Genomic DNA, 17,651 nt, shown 5'->3' with positions numbered 1-17,651 from the left:
ACGCATAGCAAACAATGGGGCTGCGTTAGGAGCTGAACGCGGCTTTTTTGCGTAAGCAACTCTGGTATCGAGAGTTGAAGCTGCGTTAAAAATGCTCTACGCTCCTTTTTTGGAGCCTAACGCAGCCTTTATGTGGACTCTCAATACCAGAGTTATTTTTATGGTGCGGCCAGAAAAAAGCCGGCGTTAGCTACGCGGGTTTTTACCGACAAAACTCCAAATCTAGGCCATAGGGTTTAATTTATAGGTAAGTATTTAGTTTTAAATAGGAATTATTTAGTTAATAATAGGAATTTTTATTTAGATGTATTTGAATTATATTTAAGTTAGGGGGTGTAAGGGTTAGACTTAGGGGTTAATAAATTTAGTATAGTGGTAGCGACGTTGGGGGCAGCAGATTAGGGGTTAATAAGTCCAGGAGTGGCGGTTTAGGGGTTAATAAGTATAAAGTAGGTGGTGGCAGTGTCGGGGTGGCAGATTAGGGGTGTTTAGACTTGGGGTACATGTTAGGTGTAAACATAACAAAACCAGGTACGCTGGGCCAGAATAGTGGCAAGCGTACCTGTTAGAGATTTTTGTTAACTTGCAAAAGTAGTCAGATAGTGCCGAATTTGCATTCGGAACATCTGTAGTGAAGTAAGCATCGACCTGTGTTGGACTGAGACCGGCGGATCATATGTTACGTCACAAAATTCTACTTTTGCTGGTCTGTAGCCTTTGATAAATGAAGCGAATTAAGCTCTCCACAATTACACTGCAGAATTCCAGCGTATTTGCGGTTGATGGCTTGATAAATAGATGCCACTGACTGAACTGAAACTGAAAGTAATATTAGCTGGTGAGCCTGATCTGTAAGTGGAAGGATTCATGCTTAAAGGGCCAGTAAACCTAGCAAATAATGTTATATAATTCTGCACATAGTGCAGAATTATATAACATTAGCTTAGCGCCAGGTTTATAAAGCAAATCGTTAGATAGATATTTAGCAAAGAAAACAAAACGCCGCTCCTGGCTCTACTGAGCGGGTCTGTTTTCTTCTCCTAAGCGCATCTGGGCACGCTGTTTAATCACAACCAGCCCGATCGCGCTATTAAACTCAATGTAGCTTGCTTCCGCTACCAGACCAGAGTGGAAGTGAGCTACATTGATATTAATAGCAGTGTGACTGGACAGCGTGCAGAATTATTAGTTGGAATTAATTAAAATTCATGTGCATGATTTAGCTAAATTGTTATTTATTTATTTTTTTCACACATTTTTTATTGAGGTTTTTATAAGCAACAACACAACAGGAATTTGTATATGGTCTCTCACAATGACACTAATTACATAGGTGATCAACATAGACAGAAGGTAAAAAATGACAGATTTGTCAACATTTCAGACTGAACATATACAAATGAAATTAAACCTCATTTTTTATATTGTATAAACCTCCCATATGATCTATAGTCCACTCTTGGACCTATGCAGAATAGCTTAAGTTACTGGAGGTAAACTAAAATTATATAACACCACTCTTGGACATGGTAAATTAACATATAACTGTAAGCATATTATCTGTATAAAAGTATTTCTATTTTTACTATAATATAAACAAAGTGAAAACGACAATAGAGGGACCTTCCACTAGGACATAATATGCAAATAACTAGTGAAAACATCTAATTAGTGATGGTGTATGCTATATTATGCTTTATTATGGTAACCATCTTGTAAACCTTTAAGGAGAACCTAGTCGTGATGGGTACTATATAATATAGAAGTGACTCTGAAAGGATGTGTTGTACCGTTAAGGGTAAGTAAGAGTCTCTACCCAATAAGCAGGTATTTAGATATATATATATATATATAGGGAGGCATGTGTCAGCTATAGCTTTGAATCTGTATATTCAAGCTCAAGGATATTATACTAATGCAGAAGTCGGCACAAACTTTATTCTATAGATGAGTTCTTACAGACCACAGCACATGGTGTCTTTTGATGAAAGACCAAGGACATGCCACCTCGGCCGCAGGTAGCACACCATCCAAAAGCAATGATTATTAATATAAATCATTGTGGTCTGATTCAACTCTCTTATGGCTAGATTTAGCGTTTTGACGGTAAAGACCCGCATAGCTAACGCATTCTTTTTTTTCCCCGCACCTTTTAAATACCGCTGGTATTTAGAGTTCACAGAATGGCTGGGTTTTCAGTGCGTTAGGCTCCAAAAAGGGAGCGTAGAGCATAATTTACCGCCACTGCAACTCTCAATACCAGCGTTGCTTACGGACGCAGCCAGCTTCAAAAACGTGCTCATGCACGATTCCCCCATAGGAAACAATGGGTCAGTTTGAGCTGAAAAAAAAACCAAACACCTGCAAAAAAGCAGCGTTAAGCTCCTAACGCAGCCCCATTGTTTCCTATGGGGGAATCGTGCATGACCACGTTTTTGAAGCTGGCTGCCTAGTTAAAATAATTACACAATTACCTGTAAAATAAAGACCTACCCTATTCTAAAATTAAAATAGAAAAGCTCTTTTACCTTACCAGCCCTGAAAAGGGCCCTTTGCGAGGCATGCCCCAAAGAATTCAGCTCTTTTGCCTGTAAAAAAAAACATACAATACCCCCCCAACATTACAACCCACCACCCACATACCCCTAATCTAACCCAAACCCCCCTTAAATAAACCTAACACTAAGCCCCTGAAGATCTTCCTACCTTGTCTTCACCATGCCAGGTATCACCGATCGCTCCATGCTCCAAAGTCTTCATCCAAGTCCAAGCGGGGGCTGGAGATCCATCATCCGGCTGAAGTCTTCTATCAAGCGGCAGCTGAAGAGGTCCAGAAGAGGCTCCAAAGTCTTCATCCTATCCGGGCAGAAGAGTAGATCCGGACCGGCAACCATCTTCTTCCAAGCGGTGACAAGTGGCTCCATCTTGAAGACCTCCGGCGTGGATCCATACTCTTCTTGCGACGTCCTAAGTCAGAATGAAGGTTCCTTTAAATGACGTCATCCAAGATGGCGTCCCTCGAATTCCGATTGGCTGATAGGATTCTATCAGCCAATCGGAATTAAGGTAGGAAAATTCTGATTTGCTGATGGAATCAGCCAATCAGATTCAAGTTCAATCCGATTGGCTGATTGGATCAGCCAATCAGATTGAGCTCACATTCTATTGGCTGATTGGAACAGCCAATAGAATGCAAGCTCAATCTGATTGGCTGATTGGATCAGCCAATCGGATTGAACTTGAATCTGATTGGCTGATTCCATCAGCCAATCAGAATTTTCCTACCTTAATTCCGATTGGCTGATAGAATCCTATCAGCCAATCTGAATTCGAGGGACGCCATCTTGGATGACATCCCTTAAAGGAACCTTCATTCGTCTTCTAGTCATCGGAAGAAGAGGATGGATCCGCGCTGGAGGTCTTGAAGATCAGCCGCTCGTCAACGGATGGAAGAACATAGAAGATGCGGCTTGGATGAAGATGTTTGCCGGTCCAGATGTCCTCTTCTGCCCGCTTGGATCAAGACTTCAGCCAGAGGATGGATGTCTTCAGCCCCCCGCTTGGGCTTGGATCAAGACATCGGAGGCTCTTCTGGACAGATCAGGACCCGGTGTGGTGAAGACAAGGTAGGGAGATCTTCAGGGGCTTAGTGTTAGGTTTATTTAAGGGGGGTTTGGGTTAGATTAGGGGTATGTGGGTGGTGGGTTGTAATGTTGGGGGGGGGGGTATTGTATGTTTTTTTTTTACAGGCAAAAGAGCTGAATTCTTTGGGGCATGCCCCGCAAAGGGCCCTTTTCAGGGCTGGTAAGGTAAAAGAGCTTTTCTATTTTAATTTTAGAATAGGGTAGGGCATTTTTTTATTTTGGGGGTCTTTGTTATTTTATTAGGGGGCTTAGAGTAGGTGTAATTAGTTTAAAATTGTTGTAATATTTTTCTAATGTTTGTAAATATTTTTTTATTTTTTGTAACTTAGTTCTTTTTTATTTTTTGTACTTTAGTTAGTTTATTTCATTGTATTTATTTGTAGGTATTGTATTTAATTAATTTATTGATAGTGTAGTGTTAGGTTTAATTGTAGATAATTGTAGGTATTTTATTTAATTAATTTATTAATAGTGTAGTGTTAGGATTAATTGTAACTTAGGTTAGGATTTATTTTACAGGTAATTGTGTAATTATTTTAACTAGGTAGCTATTAAATTGTTCTTAACTATTTAATAGCTATTGTACCTGGTTAAAATAATTACAAAGTTGCCTGTAAAATAAATATTAATCCTAAAATAGCTACAATATAATTATAATTTATATTGTAGCTATATTAGGGTTTATTTTACAGGTAAGTATTTAGCTTTAAATAGGAATAATTTATTTAATAAGAGTTAATTTATTTCGTTAGATTTAAATTATATTTAACTTAGGGGGGTGTTAGGGTTAGAATTAGCTTTAGGGGTTAAAATATGTATTAGAGTAGCGGTGAGTAGCGGTCGGCAGATTAGGGGTTAATGCTTGAAGTTAGGTGTCGGCGATGTTAGGGAGGGAAGATTAGGGGTTAATACTATTTATTATAGGGTTATTGAGGCGGGAGTGAGGTGGATTAGGGGTTAATACATTTATTATAGTAGCGGTGAGGTCTGGTCGGCAGATTAGGGGTAAATAAGTGTAGGCAGGTGGAGGCGACGTTGGGGGCTGCAGATTAGGGGTTAATAAATATAATATAGGGGTCGGCGGTGTTAGGGGCAGCAGATTAGGGGTACATAGGGATAACGTAGGTGGCGGCGGTGTGCGGTCGGCAGATTAGGGGTTAATACATTTTAATAGAGTGGCAGCGATGTGGGGGGACCTCGATTTAGGGGTACATAGGTAGTTTATGGGTTTTAGTGTATTTTAGAGCACAGTAGTTAAGAGCTTTATGAACCGGCGTTAGCCCAGAAAGCTCTTAACTACTGACTTTTTGCTGCGGCTGGAGTTTTGTCATTAGATTTCTAACGCTCACTTCAGCCACGACTCTAAATACCGGCGTTAGAAAGATCCCATTGAAAAGATAGGATACGCAATTGACGTAAGGGGATCTGCGGTATGGAAAAGTCGTGGCTGGAAAGTGAGCGTTAGACCCTTTCCTGACTGACTCCAAATACCAGCGGGCGGTAAAAACCGCCAAACTCTAAATCTAGGCGTTAATTTGTAAATATTGTGTGCATAATTCTATAGTTAGTACTCTGAACTTCGCTTTTATGCGTAGTTAGGATTTTAAATATATGTCAGCTCTTGTGGATTACCACTGTGGTAAATAACTCTATTTACCATGACTGGGGCTGGCTGTAAGTTCTACTAACCTACTGTAAATTTACAACTTGAAGACCTAAATCGCAAGGTTAGAATCATACTTATTTTATATATATTCAGTGGATTAATAAATTATATATGTTAACATCATGAAACTTAATAAGACTTACTACTTCTAGTAAATTAAGTTAGGCACTAGCTACTGGGAGATCGCAGTACAGTTAGGAAGATTAAGAATGTAGTTGATAGCTTGAATACAATATGTCAAGGTATCAGTGATCAGTACAAGCTATATTGCAAACTGTCCTACATATTATGGGGCCTGCTGGGAATAGGTAGCTCTGCAGGAAAATTTAAATAGTGGGATAATAAACTATATTCTAAACTATAATGTGTATTAAGTAGCCTACTGGGTATAGGTATCTTAGGAGGAGACAATGAATAAAAAAGAAAGAGTGGAGTTAGCTTGACAACCATCAAATAGAGTATATATATAAGTATATATGGGCCTAGAAGTTTGGTATTGACCTATAGCCGGTATATGGATTTTAAATTATTTTGAAATAGGGGTTTATATGGTGAATGATGGGTGCATTTATTCACAGTCCTCATGCAATAAGAGATCTCTACACAATATAAAATTAGCCAAGAGGGACTTCTATTCTAAACTTGCTAAGACGACCAGAAAAATAAAAAAATATTAAGATAATGATATATACTAACTCTACTATGAGGACTGTCAAAGAAAGAGATAGTCCAAGGGAGCTCAGCAAATTTAAAGTGTGAACAGTATTAAGGTTGGAAAATGTGTTAGCCTGTGAATAACATATAATAAAGGGAGTATATGTCATGATACACAACATCACCAGGTAAGTAGGCAACAAATATATTCAGTGCAGGTTAATAAATACCTAATGCAGGGTGCAAGTAACACACAATACCACATTTTAGGACAATAATACAGTGCTTGTATTACTAAAAGCTTGGAAATATGGGAGGCACTAGATTTAACTCTGTTAACTGGTAGTGTTGCCAAAGTTAATGGACTGTGGAAAAAAATGTATAGTCCCACCAAAAATGTGACAGATCATGAGCTGAAAATACTATATGTTAGGACTCCCTTAGAGCAATGTGTTGCAGCTTAGATCTATATTATCCGGCTAAAGTACATTTGTTTTCCATAGCTATACATATTACAATTTATCAGAAAGCAACTCTGCATTATTTTCAATGAGATTAGTATGCATCACCTATAAGGTCAATATTGAAATAAAGCAAAATGCATGATCCACATGGAGCTGTTCAAGTATTATAGGCACCATATAAAACAGAAAGATCTATTTAAAAACAAAATTATAAGTGAGACATACACAAACCCCTAAGAAACCACTTAGTTAAAAAAACAACATTTTGTCTGCGTATATAGCAGTAAATAACCCCAGACACAATATGGGCAGAGATTAAATGTTCTTATTAACCATAAAAGTAAGTCCAGCGTGTTTAATATTAATTATAAGTGAGACATAACCTAACCCTTGAGAAATCGCTTAGTTAAACAACAACATTTCAACACCTATGCAGCAGTAAATAAATAACCCCAGACACAGCATGGGCAGAGGTTAAGTGTTCTTATTAAGCGTAAAAGTAAGTCCAGCATGTATAAGAGTATAGCGATCTTTCTAAGTACATTGTGTAATGGCCAGAAAGAGCAGCGTGGGACATTGCAAGCCCTCTTATCCGATACCTGTTTTCCTTACTGCCTCCGCATTCTAAAAGGTTAGAGGAAGCCCACCAGGGTCCCATTTTAATTGTAATAGGGCAGTACATAGAAGGGTGTAAGAAAGCAACAAATTTAAAAGAGAGCATAATATTTGCCCCTGTGAGTCTCCAAGAAGTTGGAAACAGTCCCCAAACAAGGACCTTGTGTATACAGGCTTCCCAATCTTCAGGTGCACTACAAAAATTGGTCGTATCAGCACAACTACATCCACACAAGCACCAAAGAGATCAGCACGGCTTGTCTCAATCATTTTTAGTCGGGTGTCTGATCTAGCCATAACTGCCATTCTGGTTCCATCCAAGGTGACGATCCTCTCACTAGGTTCAAACATAGCCACTACTCTCATCTCGAACCTCTTTAGAGCTCGGGTATTTGAAGATTCTGGCTCTCTTGTTATGTCACTGGAAGTTGTAGGTTGCGCACACCAGTGCTCCAAGCCAGACCGGGGATTCCCATCCACAAAGCGTGGTGGAGTAAATGGTCGCAATGCTGAATGTATCTGCCATGTTTGGTCTGTGACAGCAAATGCTAGGTGTCTTGGTTACACTTATGGGTTGTGCTGCCTCTGCAAATTGTTGAGTAAGTAAGAGTTTGCATAGATCTGCTGCTAAGCTTCAGTAATAGTCCTTCATTGCTTTCCCATCTATCGATAGCCTCTATTTTGCTGGTCAATACCAGATTTATCAGACCTAAAGAGCTTTAGGTTTATAACTGATTTACTGAGGTAGATGGTTCCCTTCTTTAGAACAAACAGCCTGCTTATGGCTGTGATACCCCACTGTTAGGCTGGGGGGTTGCAAAGATCCAAATTGTGTCTGCCGCTAAGGGCCTCAGCGGTCCTGTTTAAGAGCCTGCAGTCATGTAAACATCATATGAAATATCATTTGTATCCCTAAATCTCGTAGAATATATAAATAGTAGTTTTGTGTCTGGATGGCTTGGTATTGTAAAGATAATCGGCAAATTGTCTTTAACATGTCAGAAGCTCTTGAAATTGCAAACCATCCATGGCCGCCGCCTAGACACGCATCCAAAATATTTTTTAAATATTTAAATTAAGCAATAGGATTAATGCCAGCTATTTATATTGGCTGATTTGAATTTACAAATCCACCAACAGGATCAATTACCATTTTTGTTGGATAATTTAAAATAAATGTAAGGCATTCTGAAGATTAGGGGTGTGATGAGAGTGGGAAATGACGTCACCGGATGGGGGGAGCTTAGGTCCGTTTGTCTATGTTGCAGTTATTAAGTGAGATCAATGCTACCAGATGTATGTTTCCATGCTCTGCAATAAAATAGTGTTGTACCCTCTTTGCTGTGTCCTGCATATCATGACATGGTGTCAGAAGTTCTGGCCTGCGCTTCTGTTTCCTGATTGATGACAATGTTGAACTTTACCCCACCTGAGCCTTTTGATTTTTCTCAGCCTGCAGCTTGGCCCACATGGCGTCAGCGGTTTCAGCGCTTCAGGATTGCTTCCAAGCTGGACAAGGAGAGTGGTAAAGTTCAAGTTAATTCTCTTTTATACTCTATGGGGAAAGATGTGGAGCCAGTGTTCATGCCTTTACTTTCCAAGAAGGGGAAGAATTTGACTTTGAAATAGTTATGAATAAACTCAGTGCCCACTTTGTGCCAAAAAGAAATGTGATTCATGAGAGGGCTTGTTTTCACAAACTTGCTCAGCATGTGGGAGAATCTGTGGAATCATTTGTGCGCAGCCTGTATGAACTAGCTGAATTCTGTGAGTTTAGTGTTGCTAAAGAGGAGCAAATCAGAGACAGAATAGTCACAGGAATTGCAGATACTGAAGTCTCACTGAAGCTACAGTTAGAGTCTGATTTAACTTTAGATGGGGCTATTAGGATGGCCCGCCAGAGTGAACTGGTGAAAAAGCAAAGTGCTGATCTGAGGTCTGAGAGTATTGTGGATGAAGTGCAGCAGTTCAGGAGAGCTGCTAGTGAAAGACCTAGGGCAGCAGATAGGCCCAGAAGCGGATGGACGCAGCATGCCCGATGCACACAGTGTAACTGTGCCCATGATCAGAGTATCATATGCCCTGCTAAAGACAAAAGATGTAGAAAATGTAACAGAATTGGCCATTTTGAAGTGGTGTGTAAAACTGAATATATTAAGGAGATGCAGGTGGATAGCGACCACGAGGGTCAAGAAGTGTCCTTTGTAGGGTCTGTTGTTGAACGGCCGGGTTCAGATGAAGATTGGAGGGTTACTCTTACTGTAATGGGAGCCAAAGTTGCCTTTAAGATTGACCCAGGAGTAGACATCACTGTAATGTCCCTTGCAGCATTCATAAAACTGCCTCAATAGCCCCAGCTGGTGAAAGTTACAACAAAAGTCCATAGTCCAGATGGCCGCATTGATTGTGTGGGGAAATTTCTTGCCAGCTGCGAGTACAAGCAAAGGAAATTCACCATGTGGGTGCATGTGATTAGAGGTTAGTGTGTTAACAATTTATTGAGCAGAAAAGCAGCCTGTGGCTTGGGCCTAGTAGCCAGAGTAAATGAGATCTCAGAAGATATGTTTAGTGAATTGGGCCTACTGAATTGCAACCCAGTCCGTATATCACTTAAAGGTGACGCAGTCCCATACAGCATTACCACTCCCCGTAGAATTCCGTTTCCGCTCATGTCTCAAGGGGAGAAGGAGCTTCTGCGTATGAAGAATATGGGGGTTATTGAAGAGGTTGTTGAAGCAACTGACTGGTGTGCCCCCATTGTGCCTGTTGCAAAGAAAAAGGGGAAGGTATGCATCTGCGTAGACTTGAAAAGGCTGAATGAGGCGTTGAAGAGAGAGATATATGTGCTGCCGACACTTGAAGACATAGCTTCAAAATTGACTGGGACGAAGTTCTTCTCTACATTGGATGCTTCTAGCGGCTTCTGGCAGATACCTCTAGACCCAAAGTGCCGCAAACTGACTACCTTCATTACACCGGTAGGTCGGGTTTGCTTCTGCAGACTCCCCTTTTTTATATCCTCTGCTCCTGAAATCTTTCAAAGAGAAATTAGTTCTCTCCTAAGAGACCACGTGGGCATGGCAGTCGTCATGGACGACATCTTGGTGTATGGGTCTACATTGGAGGAACATGATCAGCGACTGAGCTGGGTGCTGCAGACTATTAGAGAGTCTGGGCTGAAGTAAAATAAAGAGAAATGCCATTTTAGGAAAGCTGAGTTATGTTACTTTGGGCATATAATCAATGGGGATGGCATCAAGCCAGACCCCGAGAAAATTTGTGCTATTGAACAGATGAAAAGTCCTTCTGATGTACATGAACTGAGACAAATATTGGGACTTGTAAATTATGCGGGCAGGTTCTTCTCAAATTTATCCACTATACTACACCCTACCACAGAGTTGCTAAAGAAAGATGTTGCCTGGGTCTGGGGACCTTCACAGGAAGAATCTTTTATGCAGGTCAAGTCCCTGTTAGGGTCTGCCCCAGTGTTGGGTTTCTACAACCCTTCCAAAAAGACTGTGTTTAGTGCTGATGTGAGCAGTTATGGGTTGGGGGCCACCCTCCTGCAGTTGAATGAGAACAAACTACAGCCTATCGCCTACTGTTCCCGTACACTGACGGCTGCCGATTCAAAATACGCCAAAATTGAGAAAGAGTGCCTGGCTGCAGTTTGGGCCTGTGAGCGCTTTCTGTGTTACCTAGTGGGTTTAGAGAAATTTACTCTGGAGACTGACCATAAACTGCTAGTCCCTCTAATCAACTCCTATGATATTGGCAAAACACCCCTAAGATGCCAGAGACTTCTAATGAGGCTGCTCAGGTTCAATGTTCAGGCAGTGCATGTGCCGGGGAAACAACTTGTTGTGGCAGATACACTTTCCAGGCTCCCGCTGGCTGCTGCTGAAGAGTCTTCAACAGAATCAGATGTGAAAGTGTATGTAGATTCAGTTCTGGCCTCCAAATCCATTTCTGCAGGGAAGCTAGAACAAATAAAGAAAGAGACATATTTAGATACTGACCTTCAAGAAGTTATAAAGCACATAAAAGAAGGTTGGCCCGAGAGTCGGGCTTACCAGTCAGAAAGGTCGCTGCTCACGGAGCTGGATGGGTTGGTGCAGTTCTAGGACCGCATTGTTATTCCTGTTAGCATGCAGCAGGAAATGTTAAACAGGATTCATGATGGCCACTTAGGCATTACAAAGTGCAGAGAAAGCCTGGGATCAGTTCTGACATTGCAAGCCATGTGTCAAAATGTGCCTTTTGACGGGAACACTGGCCTACTCAGAGAAGGGAGCCCTTGATTTCTACTCCGCTGCCTGTAGGCCTGTGGCAGAAAATAGCTGCTGATTTGTGCAAACTGCACGGGAAAAAGTACCTAGTCGTGATCGACAACTATTCCAGGTATTTGGAAATTGCACCTTTGAATGAAATCACAAGTCAAGCCGTTATCACTCGTCTCACGAGCTTGTTCGCCAGGTGGGGCATACCAATGGAGTTGGTGAGTGATAATGGAATACAGTTCGCTTCCACAGAGTTCAGTTCTTTCAGCAGAGAATATGATTTTGTACATTCCACGTCAAGTCCACATTACCCGCAGGCCAATGGAATGGCTTAAAGGGCAGATCAAACAACAAAGTTAATTTTGAAGCAATCTGAGCCGTACCTGGCCCTGTTATCCTATAGGGCGACTCCAATTTAAGCCACAGGGTTTAGCCCGGCACAGCTGATGCTAGGATGCCAGATTTGCACCACCTTACCCTCTGTGGGTGTCTTCCAGCCATCTAGCTCTATTCCTCAGGACGAAGTCCTTTGGAGGGATGTAGAGGCAAAATGGGGCTATCGATTCTTCTATGACAGGATACATTCTGTGAGGCTTTTGCAGGAGCTGAATGCAGGGCAAAGTGTCAGAATTAAACTGAATGATGAGAAGAAATGGAAGACACCTGCTACGGTAATTGGACACTCTCCAGAACCAAGGTCTTATGTAGTCCTTACTGATGGAGGGACAGTTACACGTCAAAATCGAAAACATCTTCAGCCTGTACCTGAGAGTTTGGAACTGGATGCCTCCATACCACCGCCGGTGGGATCCCCTATTTTAAGAGGGGTGTCTTAAAATTGATATACTTCAGGAAAGTTTTCCTTTGTGAAAAGCATGTTCATTCCTGGTAGAGAGCTTCTCTCTTTGTATGGGTTTAAGTGGAGGGGTGTTTGAGCAGTAAGAGGATTGTGACTTTTTTTCTGCATTTTGGGGATTAAATGTGATTAGGGTTTAGGAGCCAATAGCATGACAGGAACATTAGCGATGAAAATAATATTTTTTTATTTTTGTTTTCATTTGGCACTAGTAAAATACATACTGCTCCCTTTGCACAGAAAAAAAACAAAACAACTTCCAAAACTGTTCATTTGTTTCCAGATAAATACAACAATTAAAGAATTGTCAGTATTTCTGCTTACGTCAAAAATAATATATATTAGCAATTCCTTTAATGAATCATCAAATGCACAAATGACTGCCACAAAAATGTATTGGATCATTCATGTGGTTAAGGCCATTACTTTATAGGGAGGAAAGACTTTTCTGCAGATGTGTAAAGCTTCAAACTTACGCTATTCAATAACAATCTAGCTAAGTCCTTGTCAAGTCAATTGATTCCTGTGTCAGTGAGTAAGTATGTAATCTTCCCCGTGGTTCTTGTCCCATTCTTTCCTCATTAGGGGAAGGCTCAAAACCATAAGAAAGGTTCCTGCCTCACAGTTTACTTTCACTTAAAGAGACATGAAATCCCCCATTTTTCTTTCATGATTCAGATAGAGTTACAATTTTAAACAAATATCCAATTAATTTTTATTATCTAAATTGTTTTGTTCTCTTAGTATTCTTTGTTGAAAAGCATACCTAGGTAGTCTCAGGAGCAGCAATGCACTACTATGAGCTAGCTGCTAAAATATTGCGGCTTTACATATATGCCTTCTGCTATAGCGATAACAAAATCTGTTTGCCAGCTCTCTGATGTACATTGCTGCTCTTTCAACAAAGGATACTAAGAGAATTAAGCATCTTTGATAATAGAAGTAAAATAGAAAGTTGTTTAAAATTGTATGCTTGTATTTGATTCATGAAAGAAAATAATTGGGTTTCATGTCCCTTTAATGCTTGGTCAGCTTGATGCTTGCTCGCTTGCCTTTCCAGGGCTATTACATACACAATTAAACAGGGAGAAATTGCTGTTAGAAATAGATAGGAGGGGGATAATAACAGAGAGAGAAGAGAGAGGAGAGCAGAAAAAAAAACCCACAATATTTTTTGTATTGCTGCTGACTAGCTTTATTTTTTATCTAACCCCTTAATATTACTGACATACCCTGTACGTTGTGTTTTTTTGGCCCTCTAATAGGGCTCACGAAAAGCAACGAGATACGCTAATTACAACATGCCTCTCTCCTGGAGGCATTGAGCTATAGAATGGTAATGCTGCTGTCAGCTGTGCTATTTAACCCGTTTCATGGAAAAAGACAGGGTATGTCAGCTGTCAATAAGTGGTTAAGTTTAAGCTACTCTCCAGCTGATCCTACCAGACATTCTCCATAAGAGATATCATATGAAGTGATTTTTATTATCAAATTCTGAACCAGCTCATGAATGACTACAAGAAAATACAAAAGAAAATGTATTTTGTGATTAACAGTTCATTGGAAATGTGTTCATGTCTACCAACTACTTGTTAGAGGTGTTATAATAATGGTATTAGCTTTTTATAAAGTTTGAAATTCTTCTCATTTCAATTGATAATTGTCATTGTAGAGCATAGAAATAAAATATTGATTTCTGTTGTTTTGAGAAGGTGGAACCATAATGTTTGTGGTTGATATAGCCACTTGAATTGCTGTTTAACCCTTTGAGTTCTAAGCACTTTCCCACCTGGGTGCTAAGCTGTTTAAAGGTTTTTTTTTTTTTTTACTTTTTTTTTCAAGACTTACACTGTTGGAAAGGTTAGGCAATTATTTTTCCAATTGTGGTCTTGAGGGTCTGTATCTGCTTAGATGACTGAGATACTAAGCAGCATGCCCCCTTTTCCTATTCTTAAGATTAATATTTTTAAATAAAGTTGCGCGGTGACATCATCACGCCATTGCGCATGATGTCACCACGCATAACATGAAGCCCCAGCGATGCCCGTCACTATACACGCCCGATCGCCGGGCTAGGAGCAGGTGGGAGCCTCCAGATCTCCCTCAAGGTGGGAGAGTGCTAGGGGCGGCTCTGAGCCATCGTTAGCAACTGAATAGGAAACTCTGCAACGGCTCAGAGCCTTTGTTAGCACTGAAAGGGTTAAGATATATATTGTAGCAAAATGTCACAAACATTTTTTTTTTTCTTTGCATTTTGTGTAATGGCTTTTTCATATATTTGTGTATATATGTGTTTGTTGAAAATAAAAAAAATAAAAACAATAAGATATAATTTGTTAAGGTAAGAACAAAATAAAAAGTCAGTGCTAAACAACACACAAAAAGGAAAATACAATAAAATAAAAATATGTCTAAAATAACAAATAAATCAAATTAAATTAAATAAAACTACTAAAGAAAGAATACACAAATCCTATAATTTCACAGAAAAAATAATAATATAAAAAATACCCAATGTCCAAGGAAAAATAAAATTAATGTCCCATCAGTTGTAGATAAATAGATGTTTTAGTAGTCCAAACTGAAACTCCAATGGTGTTACCAAGATAGATGCTGCCTCTCGTTAGGTGATATTTCCCAAAAATCACCCAGATATGGATAGAAACTACTAAGAAAAAGTAGGAGAAGCGCAAAAACTTGAGAATTTTATTAGGATCACCGCTGTTGATCCTGTTGTGACTGGGGATTTTTCAAGCTTACTTAAGTGTAAGTTGCTATGCGTTTTAATTGTACCTGATCCTAATAAAATTCTCAAGATTTTGCGCTTCTCCTACTTTTTCTTTATAATTTGTTTAGGTGCCTTACAGAAAAAAGGCCTGTGTCACATTGCTGTGGTTGAATGCTACATCCTTCAAAATACAGGTATACCCCTCTCATACAGCGGGTTAGGAACCGGAGACCCGCTGTAAAGTGAAAACCGCCTTAAAAGGAAACAAGGCAGTTTTAGCTTTATTTTCACTTGCCAGTGTGTTTAAAAACATGAAAACATGTTTGAACTAACATACATTAGGGGTGCATAATGCTATGTTTAGTTTAACACTAGCACAGCACAGTATTCAATTAGTATTCAATAAATACTGTACCTGTAAAATAGTGACAATTACTGTAGAAAAATTTGCCAGACTATAGCACTGAGACACAGATTGCACTGTAATGCTGTAAACAGAGTGAACTGCACATAACAAAATGGTGCTAGCCACTTTTCTCGCAATCTCACAAATATTACAGCACTGTTTCAAAATCCTTGGAAGTTGGACTTCAGCTCTACAAAGCACTGTATTAGCGAAGCGCTGTAACGAGAAGCGCTGTAAAGTGAGGTATACCTATATATCATTTTTAGCTGTATAATCTTATATAGCGAGAAGACAAAGACCACCATGTTTTATAGTAAGAAGACAAATACCACCTTCCAGTGAGTGTGTATATTTTTGTGTGTGTATACGTGCATGCATGGCATGCGTGTGTGCATGTATTTAATGTATTTATTTTCTGCAAACAAATTTATATTATTTTCATACGACTCCATGAATCTATACATTGTTTATAACAAGAATAACAATATGGTTTTGCTATTTCTGTAAAGGTGTTAAATAGTTTTCTTTTATGCTAGGATTATTTTCTGTCTTGCAGGGAGAAAATAGTTATCGGGCATTGTGAATTGTGTGGCACTTTAACATTAATAGCTTAAAGCTCTTCCCTTTGGCAGAAAACAGAGTTTGAAGCAAAATCAGTTTTGTTGCATAGATGTCATGCCCCTAAATAGTACAAACATAATCCTTTTAAAAGGAAGTGTTTTGATTTTGTTAGCAAAAACTCTCAACTTAAAACAAATGCCCTCACATAGGGACGGCTTTATTTTCACCTGAGGTAAAAAGAAAAAAAAAAATACAAGAAACATCAAAAAAGTTTTACAGAACTAAATAATTTTGCTCAAGATCATATAGAAGAGCTATATATTACATAAATATAAAAAAACAACAACAAAAAAAACAGTCCCAAGTATGCATAATGCAGACTGTGTTTTGAAATAAAAAAAAATATATATTTATTTTAAGCAGACATGGTGCATTGCACATTGGTTTGAACTGAAGTGAACAATATAAAAGTCAATCTCTATCTATCTATCTATCTATCTATCTATCTATCTATCTCTCTCTCTCTCTCTCTCTCTCTCTCTCTCTCTCTCTCTATCGATACATGGTCAGCAAAGCCGAGATTTAAAGCCTAAATCAAACAAGCTGAAATTCCAAGCAAAAAATCAAGCTCATCTCAGGAATAATGAACAGTAACATATACTGAAGCAGATACTTGAAACAGAAATTCCGATATACAGTACTGCCATTATTAAAAAGTGCACATTAATTTTATATGCACACTTTCTGAGGCACCAGCTCGCACTGAGCATGTGCAACAGTGCACAGCATATACGTAGATGCATTTTGTGGTTAGCTGATGGCTGTCACATGATACAGGAGGAGGGAAAATTGGAATAACCTCTTAATGACCAGTAGCATAACATGTACTATGTATGGGGATTTATGTTTTCTTAATAGCATGGAAGCTTGTGGCAAGACCTGTGCTATTATTAGCAGACAATCCCTTAAAAACCAGCAATGTTTATGATACATTGCAGTCATTGGGGTGTTAACTTTGAAGTTTGTCAGAAAATATTCTAATAATCATTTAAAATTCAAAATAAATGCTATTACATTTCCTTTTATTGCATGTTCGTCAGTTATTCAATTCTACTGCATTTAGTGGTCCTTTAAAACAGTTTTTTCTCAAGTACCCCCACAGGCCAGATTTTCATGATATCTGAACTAGAGCACAGGGGAAATAATCAGCTGATGGGTGAGAGCAGGTTAGTAACCATGGTTACAGATCAGCTGGTTATTACACTGCTTTAAAAGACACACATTAAGAAAATAGTCTTCTGCATTTATAGTCAGCTGATCAGTATAATGAGGGAAATCTACGTCAACATAGCAATAGTCAAAGTAGTCAAGTTGCTCTTTTGTTCCTGTAGTGGAACACAAATTTGGGGGTCGATCCGATATAAATTGTCGCCCGCAAAAGCCGGCGACGCCAATATTTACGCTGATTTGGTATCCTATATACGGCGTAACCTAGAAGTTACGCGCGTATATTTCTGCCGTTGCCCGTAGTTTTTTGGGCCATAGGCAGGTATACCAAACCAGCGCAGTTTGGTATCCAATATGCAGCGTAAGGACTTACGTGGCGAAAATGGAGAACACTTACTCCATTTTCCCCTCGCCACAAAAAGCAGCCGTAAGAAGCCTTACGCTGACTATTGGAGCCCCGTAACTCCCTAAACTAACTAGAAAATAAACCTAACACCTAACGCATGCGCAATGTCTATCTCCCTGTCAACCGCGATCTTCTAAAATA

The sequence above is a fragment of the Bombina bombina genome, chromosome 5 (assembly GCF_027579735.1).
Source record: "Bombina bombina isolate aBomBom1 chromosome 5, aBomBom1.pri, whole genome shotgun sequence".
Classification (NCBI taxonomy): Eukaryota; Metazoa; Chordata; class Amphibia; order Anura; family Bombinatoridae; genus Bombina; species Bombina bombina.
Note: the sequence above shows the minus strand (reverse complement) of the source record.